At 39.1% G+C, this 11,432-nt stretch overlaps 1 long non-coding RNA gene across 1 annotated transcript in view; it reads left to right on the forward strand.

The window, feature by feature from the left end:
• Positions 1 to 573: 573 nt before the first annotated feature.
• The window catches only part of LOC118431094, a 25,117-nt gene continuing 14,258 nt past the window's right edge, over positions 574 to 11,432 (forward strand). The window contains exon 1 of the long non-coding RNA XR_004832927.1: positions 574 to 706. This is a non-coding gene — a long non-coding RNA (uncharacterized LOC118431094). The remainder of the gene's footprint in view (positions 707 to 11,432) is intronic.

Below are 11,432 nucleotides of genomic sequence, written 5' to 3' on the forward strand. Positions count from 1 at the left end.
TGGTATAAACACACCTTCCAGTAGAACAACAGTCGGTACCGAAAATGATCAAAAACAGTAAACTCTATCAAACGGCCAAAACCTAAAACCAATGCTAAAGGAAACGCTGCCTCTACATTATGTCTTATGCAATACCACTCACGACTAGACATTTGATGTCTAATATAGCAAGCGTAGAAACTTGTTTCTGCAGTATTAATTTGTATCTTATGTAATTCAGTGTGAATGTTTGGTAGTTTTTCTGTCAAAGGATATTGTTTTTGTGTAAACCAACCCCCAAAACCAATCCAGAAAGGGGAGGGTTCACCCATACAACATGTGCTATTGTAGTATCATACCTTTAACCCCTTTCCTGCTGTGCAACCCTGTAACCAATACCAGTGTGTTCCAAAAAGACTGCCTCAGCAAGGCGAGGGTTAACCCACAATACATGTGCTATTGTAGTATCATACCCTTTAACCTCCTTCTGCTGCATATTCTGGTAGACAGCGATCTAATGGGCCCTTTGTAGTGTAGGACGCTCATTCTTGCAGCTATCATCTTGTTCAAGCTGTGTTCTTTTTACGTTTTATAACGAGTTACGTTTTGCCGACAAATTTTTCATTACTTAAGGGACACAATGATTTAACGTTTACTTGTTGTATTCATTCGGATTCCCCGTACTGTTAGCCGACGCGACTCACCAAGTCACCAATCTCTACATAAGGTCAGCATTGTTTTCCTTCCTTACCATAGGTGTTCTGTAGTTCATGTATTTCTATGTACCTACCAGCATGCGGGTATGAAGTAAGGGTGGGCAGAACAAGCATGAAAGATCAGCCAGGTTCTATAGTGCACTTGACGCTAATTTTACTCTCAGATATATAACTGAAGTCTTTTTTACCCTTTATTATGTTCCATAGATTTGAGGAATTTATAGAATTGATCAATGCTGTAATCGTTCGTAAATAGACCATATACAGACCATCTCGTATAAATTTGAATAATAAAGAAAAACGGTCGTATGGGGCGCAGACAAAAGATTTAAGGAAAATGACTGAAAAAAATCCTTGGTTCTTCTTGAATGACCTGTGCATGCTTGAAATTTTATGTTTAGATAAGATTGTAGCCATGTTTTAAACAAGGCATATGTTAGGCAGGCTCAATGCTCGATAGAAAAATGGGTAGAATTCCGTTTGGAAAGAAACGATTTATGCTCAAGATTTGCATGTCGTCGGAAATTTCATGTTTTCTATGGCGGGGTCGTCAACTTGCTCGCGAACGAAACGTTACAGTCGACTAGTTTTTTTCACGTTTTGTGTACATCTTCATCTATAGGTTAAGAACCAAGACTTGAAGAAATGATATTAGGTTAGAAGTAAGGATGTGGACATATTCTTAACATGGCGAATGTATTGATAAAATACGATGTGCTAAAACGTTTAATTAAAAGTAAGGTAACTCATGTCTGACTTAGATAAACAGAATCAGAAACGAACTGCATTCTAGAATAAGAACCCTGGTTCTCTGTCACTTGGATTACTGTTCAAACAACAGTACAGTACGTCTTTATCTAAAGGTTAAGAACCAAGACTTGAATAAATGATATTATGTTAAAATTAAGGATGTAGACATATCAAGGATCTAATTCGTGTCCAAGGAATTGGAATTCATTCAGCATGACATTATACAGCGTGCAAATCGTTTTTTTTTTAAACATGGCGAATGTATTGCTGGAATACGATGTGCTAAAACGTAACTCATGTCTGAGTTAGATAAACAGAATCAGAAACGAACTGCGTTCTAGAATAAGAAACCACATCTGGTAATCTGTCACCTGGATTACTGTTCTCACAACAGTACAAACATCACGCGCCCCCCCAAGTAACGCACAATATATGGAGCAGGTAGCAAGGTTTGTCCTAGGGTGTGATACTAAGACAGTACAACGGTGTTACATACATTATGCTATTGACTAGTGAATGAGAGAATCCAACACAGAACCTCTGCCTTATTGCGTAGGACACTAGACAGAGGATGGCCTAGAATAGCATTCCAGTAGAACAACAGTTGGTACAGAAACGAACTGCATTCTAGAATAAGAACCCTGGTACTCTGTCACCTGGATTACTGTTTTCACAACAGTTCAAACATCACGCGCCCCCAAGTAACGCACAATATATGGAGCAGGTAGCAAGGTTTGTCCTAGGATGTGATACTAAGATAGGCAGTGCAACAGTGTTACATACATTATGCTATTGACTAGTGAATGAGAGAATCCAACACAGAACCTCTGCCTCATTTCGTAGGACACTAGACACAGGAGTGCCCCAAAATGGTATAAACACACCTCCCAGTTAAACAACAGTCGGTACCAAAAATAATCAACAACAGCAAAACTCTATCAAACCGCCCAAAACTAAAACCAATGCTAAAAGGAAACGTTGCCTCTACCTTATGTCTCATGCAATACAACAAACGACTGATGTCTGACATAAAAAACGTAGAAACTTATTTCTGCAGTATAAATCTGTATCTTATGTATTTCAGTGCGATTGTTTTGTAGTTTTTCTGTCAAAGGATATTGTATTGGTGTAAACCAACCCCCAAAATTACGCTGGGTACTATTATAACGCAACATAAAAACATTGTACTAGGGGTCTTCTCAAAATTGTCTTAAACACCGAAATACCTGAAGTGTATATACCTCAGGATTACTGATGCTGCTTTGGTACATCTCTTGAAATCGCATCGCGTGTTTTTTCTTGTGTTGCGTTATTATTGCATCTGGTGGAATTTAGGAAAGTTCACGTTGGTTCCAGTTAAACACCACAGGAGTGTAGCGTACAGAAATGTCAAGATACTTGTGGATACAAAAAAAGTCAATGTCGACGAGTCTGTTTCTAGATCTATTGAAAATGTTCCAATTTCTTGTTGAAAATAATAGGTAAATAGATAATAAATGGTGATAAAACACTTTAGGAAACGTCAACTCTACTTTTCTTTACCCCTTAACGGGTGTTTGTGCTAAAACTTTATAATTGGAGATCAGAAACAAAATACACTTTTGTCCTGGACCTCCGATTTGTGAGGTCTACTTAGAAACCCGTTTTATGCTTCAATATTAAGTTAATTTTTCACTGTCAACTGGTGGTCAAACTTACAGACGTGTTTGGAACAAAGCTTCAAAAATCCACACAAGACAGGTATGAGCTGCGCGCAACTTACACGAAGTCTTTGCAGAGTGCATCCAAACGTAGGCCAAGTGAATTTAATGCCTTTTCATATCTATGCTAGGGCTAGCATGGTATTTGCAGTGACATTTCTTGCGTCTGTACACGTGCTTTGGTAAAGAGACAAGCGTATTGTCTGTTGTAGCAAACACAATATGGCATCGGTACCTTAGTGATGAAAGTAGCTAACAATACTTTTTCCAAAATAAGCCAAATACAATTCAAGAAAAAAATGAGAAAAGTATCAGATTGCCTTTTGACAGTTTTAATTTATCAATATTTGACCTGGTTGTTCTAACATAAACTGTATTTTAAACGAACTACTCTGGAATACACTCCAACAGTGCGACACGGATACATCATTAGTGATTACCCCTGGTTACTGGCTGTTTCGGGTCTTAAAAGACCAGACAGCCCTACAAGGGTCAGTGATGTTATATATACACACAGGCGACCCAGTCAAGGTTGATCAATCCCCGACTTGTGCCCAAGTGGCTTTGAAGTACCCCCGCCCCACCATACCCCCTCATCTGGCTTTCTATCACAGGCTTTGCGTGTGTCGACCTTTCGTCAGTGATGACACGTCGTCAGTGGTGACCCCGGGGGCACTGGGCGTTTCGGGTCTTTAATCACCAGACAGCCTCACACGGGAGAAGAGCGAAGGTTGATCAATACCCCGAGTAGTTCCACGTGCCCTTTAAGCCCCCCGAACCACATCGCCTCTCCCCTCCTCTGGTTTTCCACCACAAGCTCAGCGTACTTCAGCCTTTCCCGTTCATTGGCCTCTCTGATGGATAAAAAATGATCGGCGAGCAAAATGTCACCGCTGATTTAATGTGACACCTTTTCTGATTTATTGGCGTCAGGTGTGCTTTTGTAGTGTTTTGAGTCCTTTGTGTACAGGACACGAAGTGTTTCCTAAATAGGTAAATGTAGTTACAACACCGCTCCGCGTGTTTAGTTCACTGGATATCCGCGGAGATTGGAAGTGTCATAGCTATAACTGCTAACGGTTTACTAACAAACGTTCTTCATGGCGTCGGTTGGTTCTGAGGAGTTCTGTCTCATCACGTTAGTGTTTGAAGTCACCACAGCTAGAATATCAACAAACAAAATGATTAGAACCTTAGAAGCATATCATGGCTTTACATTGAAGTGCACTTGTTCTATACTGTACTGTTTATTGTATCTAAAGCAAAACACCTAATATCTCCAGCTATGTAAGTCTGTACATCCCATGTAACACACAGACGTGTTTATGTCCCTGCTGGCCTGATTCACAAGGTCATCAGTCGGTTCAAAAGGTCAGCATTGTTTTGTTTCCTTTACTTTAAGTCTTTTATTTCTTATATGTATTTCATATATTTAAAAGTTGATACCAAACTATGAAAAAACTACTAGTATTATGTATGCATATGGAGGCTACTCCGAAATTCAACTTGGAGGAAAAGTGATAATCGGGAATTAAAAAAGCACCAAGTAAATTCAGGCCCGATAACAAAAGGAAAAAAAAAATATTGTATCAATCTAACTTTAGATTTCTTACCTAACGAAATATTTTCTACCGCATTCAAACATGTTAGAAACCTTTTTTAACCGCAAATGTATCATTTGTATTAGGTTCTAAACTGCAGTAACATATATTCACCATTTGTTCTAACATAGGGGAATATTTTTGTATTTTGGCTTGGAAGAGGGCAATTCAGGAATCCCTGCCAAACACAAATTATACCTGTATACCTGTCCGACAGATCTCTACAAAAGAACAACCGGTGTTCATCTGTAAAAAAACAAGAAATATGAGAGGCAGACAGTAGAGGTCCACACCTAATGACATGGGGGAAGAGGGGGGGTGGGGGTGATCATGATTCAACATTGGACACGTGTTGAACATAACATAAATGTTTGACAATTGTTCTAAATGGTGATTTTCATACTGTATGAAACATGTTCAAACTTTTAATTTTCAATCAAACAATTTGAAACTATTTGACTGAAATATGCTTAATTGATAGAATAGGACGCTATGATAACATTTAAAAGATAGACAGTGTCCTGATATGTTTAATGTCAGAGAAAAGGTATCGGTATGGAATAAAGACCCCAATAATCATGGGAATTTTATGGAATTTATGTTGGAAAACACTCCCCCCCCTTTGTCATCCCCTTCATGTAATGAGCGTGAGAATGATCACATCACTTCAAGAATGAGTTACTTAGAGAGAAAAATCTACATGTAGAATGTAGCTAGATGTTGCACCAAAAACTTGTTCAATTGCCAAGACAAAAATGACATTAATAAATGCTGTCATGAGACCGAATATAGTCGAAGTAAGAAAGCTGAAAAGTATCGGGTAGGTCTTGTTTCTGTTGCGCTAGGAAGTCAAGGAAATCAATTATGTAGATTTAATGATGCCATACCATGAAAAATAGAATATTTCACTAATAATGAGATAAGATGCCATACATAACCTAACTTGCTGGCCTGGTTGTAATTGTTGTTTTACAAACTTAGCATTTTATTCAATTATAATGTGACTTTTCTCTCTGCGTCATGTGATATGGTATTATTGAACATCCAGTATAGGACCAAAGAGAGTGTAGCTAACAGAGATGTCAAAGTCAATCAACCTGTTTTTATTGGACATTTTTTAATCCCTTTCAACATATATTTGTTAAGCACTCTATAATAATGATAAATGGGCACTCACTGCAGAAAACCTCAAAACTACTTTTTCTTACCCCTTTATATGCTTAAACTATAATAGAAAATTCATCTCGTCCTCGTTCTTTACTTTGTAATGTCAAGGCAGAACCCCTTCTTACTTTATTCTTACGTTAAATATTATTGGTTTACTTTGCCAACAGGTGGCAAAGCTTTTAAACATGTTAGGAACAAAGGTCAAAACACTTGCACAGGGATAAACTGCACGTAACTTATTCGCAGTACGTAGCCAAACGTAATAAAAATATTTTAGAAGAGACCGAATATAGTTCACACATGGCTGTCAGGTGAAGTCAAGTCAAAACCAATATTACTTCCACATGTCTACTATCTAACTAGGTCAGAATATCGACTGATAGGCGATGTTTTCCGTGGCAAGGGTCGTCAGTTTGATCGTAAAAAGAAACTTTTAATCCACTGGGTCTTTCTTTTATTATGGTATGGAGTATTGTGTACCAAATGATAGTTTTTTTTTTCATTCACCGTCTTCTTTGACCATTGAAACGACTTTCTGGCATTATATGGCATTCGTATACGTTTCCCAACATTATTATACGATCTATACTATATATTCGCTCCTTTTACAGCTGCTTTGTATGGTTTGCTGTATGGTTGATGCGGGTGAATGTTATCCGTATAATTAAATCAACATGGCCTTAATGGTGTACTTCTTACACCAATCATTTTATATTGTCAAGTATATAAAAACATAGAATGGCGCAGACAAGACGAAGACGCGCTAAAATTTAAACATGCTAGCGCCACGTTCAAAAAAGAACAAAGTTAAACTTAAAAATGCATATCGACACATCCGTTGTGAATAATGGCAAATAGCAAGCACACGCACGCAAAGAGGTAAGTAAGCGAGGTCTTTAATGTCAAATACAACACGCACACGCACGCAAAAACGTACTGTAAGTAATAATCATCAGTAAGCATGGTGAATTTTAATAAATGAACAGAAATTGGAACAAATTGAATCAGGACGTTCCTACCTGCGCCAGAGAAACTCTACTGTCTACTCTAGTCTAAAAAAGATATAACGTTACTTTCTATAAATCGAATTTCTGCCATACAATAAAGTACGTGCTGTACATGTTGCATTCTTGCGTCTACGGTTGTTAGATGGACCAGTGTTATATTAAGTTGGCTATATTAGTTGGCTATACAATTTCTCTCTGGAGGAGAGCAAGTCGGCAACGTTATTCATAACAAGAAGAGAAGTGCCATGAAATCGTCGACATTCAAGGTAGGTAAACATAACCAACGTTAGTATACGTACTGTACGTAATTGTAATAATAATAGCATCGTAATGGCAGTCAAAATCCGACGCAAACTGGCCGATTTCGGCACAAAATCGCGCTAGTTGTCATAAAAAATCGTAAGGTTGAAAATGACACGGTCGTTATGTGTTCCAATTTTGGGCGGTCGCGGTCGCGTTGGTCAGGTGGTCGTTGAGAAAAGGTCGCTTAATGCTTACGTCGATGGGAAAAAAAATCGGTACCGAGAAAAAGCGGTCGCTGAGAAGGCCAGTTGGTCGCTGAAAAGAGGTGGTCACTCGGGCAGGTTTGACTGTAGATGGATATACACAATTTCAACATCAATTAAGGTTCATACTTTCTAACAGCGCAAATCATGGCACCAACTTTCATGTATTTAGGCCTCACTGGGTGGTCATGAATGAAGTAATTTAGCACTGTGGTACATTAAAGTGCAAGTGTCAAGTTTGGACCAAGAAATTCTGACTTAAGCACATACTTTTACGATTTGTAGTAGAAAGATTTCTACAAAGAAAGGATTTACAAAGCAGTAAGTGTTTAATAGAAGAAGTTGAGAATTGTGATGATTTCCCTCAGGAGGTGTACTCCTCTGAGTGATGCGGGTTGTTGACTCATGGTAGGTTTAGGTGTCATATTTGACCAAACTAACTTGTCACAATAGGCTAGTAGGTCTACATAATGATGTTTCCAAGGAGATCGTCGGGTATGTCAAGTTTTCTCTGCACTATTAATCGGGTCATTTACTAACATTTACAACCATTAAGACATTTACAATCATTTTGTTTTTTCTGCTTTCTGGTTCACCTAATACATTCTGAGCTCAAGAAAAGCCAAGATCGATTAGAGATTTGTATCTAACGTTGTTCTGCACTCAAAGATGGAAGTTTGTCAATGATAACGGGATTAGATTAGATTCTATATCATAATTACTTCATCTCATGTGTTTATGTGTGGTGCGCCCATGTGTTATCTGTGGTATCACGAAGTGTAAGCCTTTAACATTTAAAGTCCTCACTATCTCACAGCTGACGAGGACAGAATGGATTCCCAAGGTACCATTGGTGTTTTGATAAAAGGAACTTCTCTAGAATAGACACATTGCGACAAGGGCACATCGTCAGTGATGACCCCGCGGTCAATGGGCGTTTCGGGCCTTTAATCACCAGACGGCCTGACACGGGCGACCTAGCCGAGGTTGAGCAATACCCCGAGCAGTGTCCACGTGTCCTTTAAGCACCCCCCCCCCCGAACCACATCCCCTCTCCCCTCCTCTGGTTTTCCACAACAAGCTCAGCGTACTTCAGCCTTTCCCGCTCACTGACCTCTCTACTGGCTCAAAATGGTCGGCGAGCAAAATGTCAGCGCTGACTTAATGTGACACATTTTGCTGATTTATTGGCGTCTGCCCCCAGGTGTGTTTTGTGGTACAGGACACGAAGCGTAACCTAATGAGCCGGTTAGCCTACGTTACCGCTCCGCGGTTTTTACTAGCAGTGTTTTTGAGGCCTGCGGAGAAAGGAAGTCTTATAGCTATAACTGCTAACGTTTTTGTAAGAAACGTTTACAATGACGCCGGTTGGTTCTGAGGAATTCTGTCGTGCTGAGAGAGATGTTCCCTGGGACTGTTTCATTACGTCAGTGTTTGGAGACTAGACAAAAAAATGCTTAGAAACTTTGGAACATATCATAGCTTCACCATGACGCGTTTCTTCTCTTAGTAATTTTGTATACCTTAAATAGTATACTAAACTGCGTTTATGTCTGCGCTGACCTGACTTAAAGGTGAATTCTCCGTTCAGAAAGACGGCATTGTTTTGTCAACTTCACATCCAATGTTATTTTTCTCTTATACAATTTATATACCTTGCGTGATACGGGAAAAAATTAAAGGGAGTAAAATTTATTACCAAGGCAGAAAAAAATTGTAGGGGAAAGTACTATGCATGTTCACCCAATGCTACTTCGAACTCAAGTCTGAAGGAAATAATAAGGATCGGACATCCCCCAAATCGTACACCCAGCAAAATAGTATGCTTGGATTACAAAAGATAAGTTAACTTGAGAAATAAGAGTCAGTTTTACGTCCCATTTTTGTTTTTTTTTGCATTCTGCTCAAACAGCTAAGGTCTACACCTACTTATTTTATGAGCGCAATAAATCGAATTTACAACAGTGAAAACATGTACATGTCCTTAAATCGTTCTAAACAAAGAGATATTTGTAACATTTATCAACATGCATATAAGTACCGAGATGTTCAATCTTCCCTTTTTAAATGTAAAAAAATTCATTTACGACCTTGTTCTTTAATTTGTCATATGCAGCCAAAACGTATGCTTAGGTAATTGTAATTTTGTTCTTCATCAACTGTCGGTCGAACTTTCAAACATGTTAAGAAAATATCAAAACATCCTCACTGCAGATATGAGCCGCACGCGAATTACACAAAGTATTCGCAGAATGTAGCCAAACGCAGTCAAAAAACCCTGAATCGAGACCGAATATCCCTCAAACTTGGCTGTTAGGTCATGTCAAGTCAAATCATTTATTGTTTCTCCACATGGGTGCTATTGACTAGTTCACAATGTCATTTGACAGGTCATGTTTTCTGCAGCAGGGGTGGTCATTTATTTTTTTCGTGAACGGAAAATCTAAGGCCACTGGGGTTTTCAAGTATTTCTGCGTTATGGTGTTCTTCTTACTCTTAATTTTTTTTTATTAAGGAAACAAAATAGCTAAAGGCAAGATGGAGACGGGCTTATATCCAAACGGACTTATATCTTATGCTATCGTCACCATTGGTCGAGGAAATAATTAAACTGAGGAATGTACATGGACACATTAACGGGCAGATAACTATACACAATTGTAACATCGATTAATGGTCTTTTTTTCTAAGAACAAAATTTTTCACTCCCGCCACAAGCAGGCATTTCTGGGAGGACACAGATGAGGTAATTAAAGCTATGAGCTACATAGATGTGTGAAATGTTTAATTTGGACCATAGAATTTTCATCTTACGATTTGTAGTAGACTTGCAAAGAAATAGTCCTGAAAGTATTAAGTATGTAATAACACCGTCAGAAGGAGACGAGAAGAAGTAGAGAAATTAAGTGATGTTGTTTACTTATTCTAAAAGGGTGGCCTTGATATATGGTGCTTTCATGGTGGTACAGATTTCGTCAGTCAGATTTCATTTCTTTCAGACAGGAATTTACATGTTTTCGGTGCCCATTCGCCCGTCACAGATAAGAGTCAGTCAAGTCTTCTATCTTGTATCTGCAGAAAAGAAGGTATCGCTTTGTTTGTTCGGAATATAACACTTTCAGTACCTGACGCGGTTATTGTCTTAACATTAGCTGTTTTTCCCGAAGGCAGGCTTGTATCTCATCCTTGCTATCCCACAGTTGACGACTGTTACAGCGCAGAGGACTTAATACATTCTCCAGGTACCAGTGGTATTTTTAACGAACTACTTCAGAATATCCTCTAACCATGCCACAAGGACATCCCATCACACATAACCCCGGGGTCACTGGCTGTTCTGACAGCCTGACACGGGCGACCTAGCCGTGAGCCGAGTTTGCTCAATACCCCCAGTAGTGTCCACGTGGGCTTTCGGGTCTAAAGACCCCCCACCCCACCACCACCACATCCCCCTTCCCTACTCTGGCTTTCCATCACAACCTCAGTGTACGTCAGCCTTTTCGGCTCATTGGCGTCTAAATGTGTCAGAAAAGTTCGGCGAGCAAAATGTCATCACTGACTTTATGTGAGACATTTTCTGATTTATTGGCGTCTGGCTCCAGGTGTGCGTTTGTGGTGTTTTAATTTGAGTCCTTTGTGTACAGGACACGAAGCGAATCGTAATCAGGCTAAAATACCCGTCACGCGTGTTTTACTAATAGTGTTCTGGAGGTCTGCGGAGAGTAGAAGCCTTATAGCTTTAGCTGCTAACGTTTTGCCAATACAATCCTTGGGCATATACGTCTGTAACTCATCCCTACACCATGAATGTGAACTGCTAAACTGGGAGAAAAAGATAGAACGACTGAGAATTAGACTTTAAATCTGGAATGGTAGAAATCTAACTCTATTTTGAAAAGTTACTGTCTTTAAATCCCTTGCCCTTCTCACACAAAAAAATCTATTACGTGTCTATGGTTTTTACTTAGCATTATGTGATAACAACGTAAGAAAAAATGTTGAATTT

Source organism: Branchiostoma floridae, chromosome 1, assembly GCF_000003815.2.
Source record: "Branchiostoma floridae strain S238N-H82 chromosome 1, Bfl_VNyyK, whole genome shotgun sequence".
NCBI lineage: Eukaryota > Metazoa > Chordata > Leptocardii > Amphioxiformes > Branchiostomatidae > Branchiostoma > Branchiostoma floridae.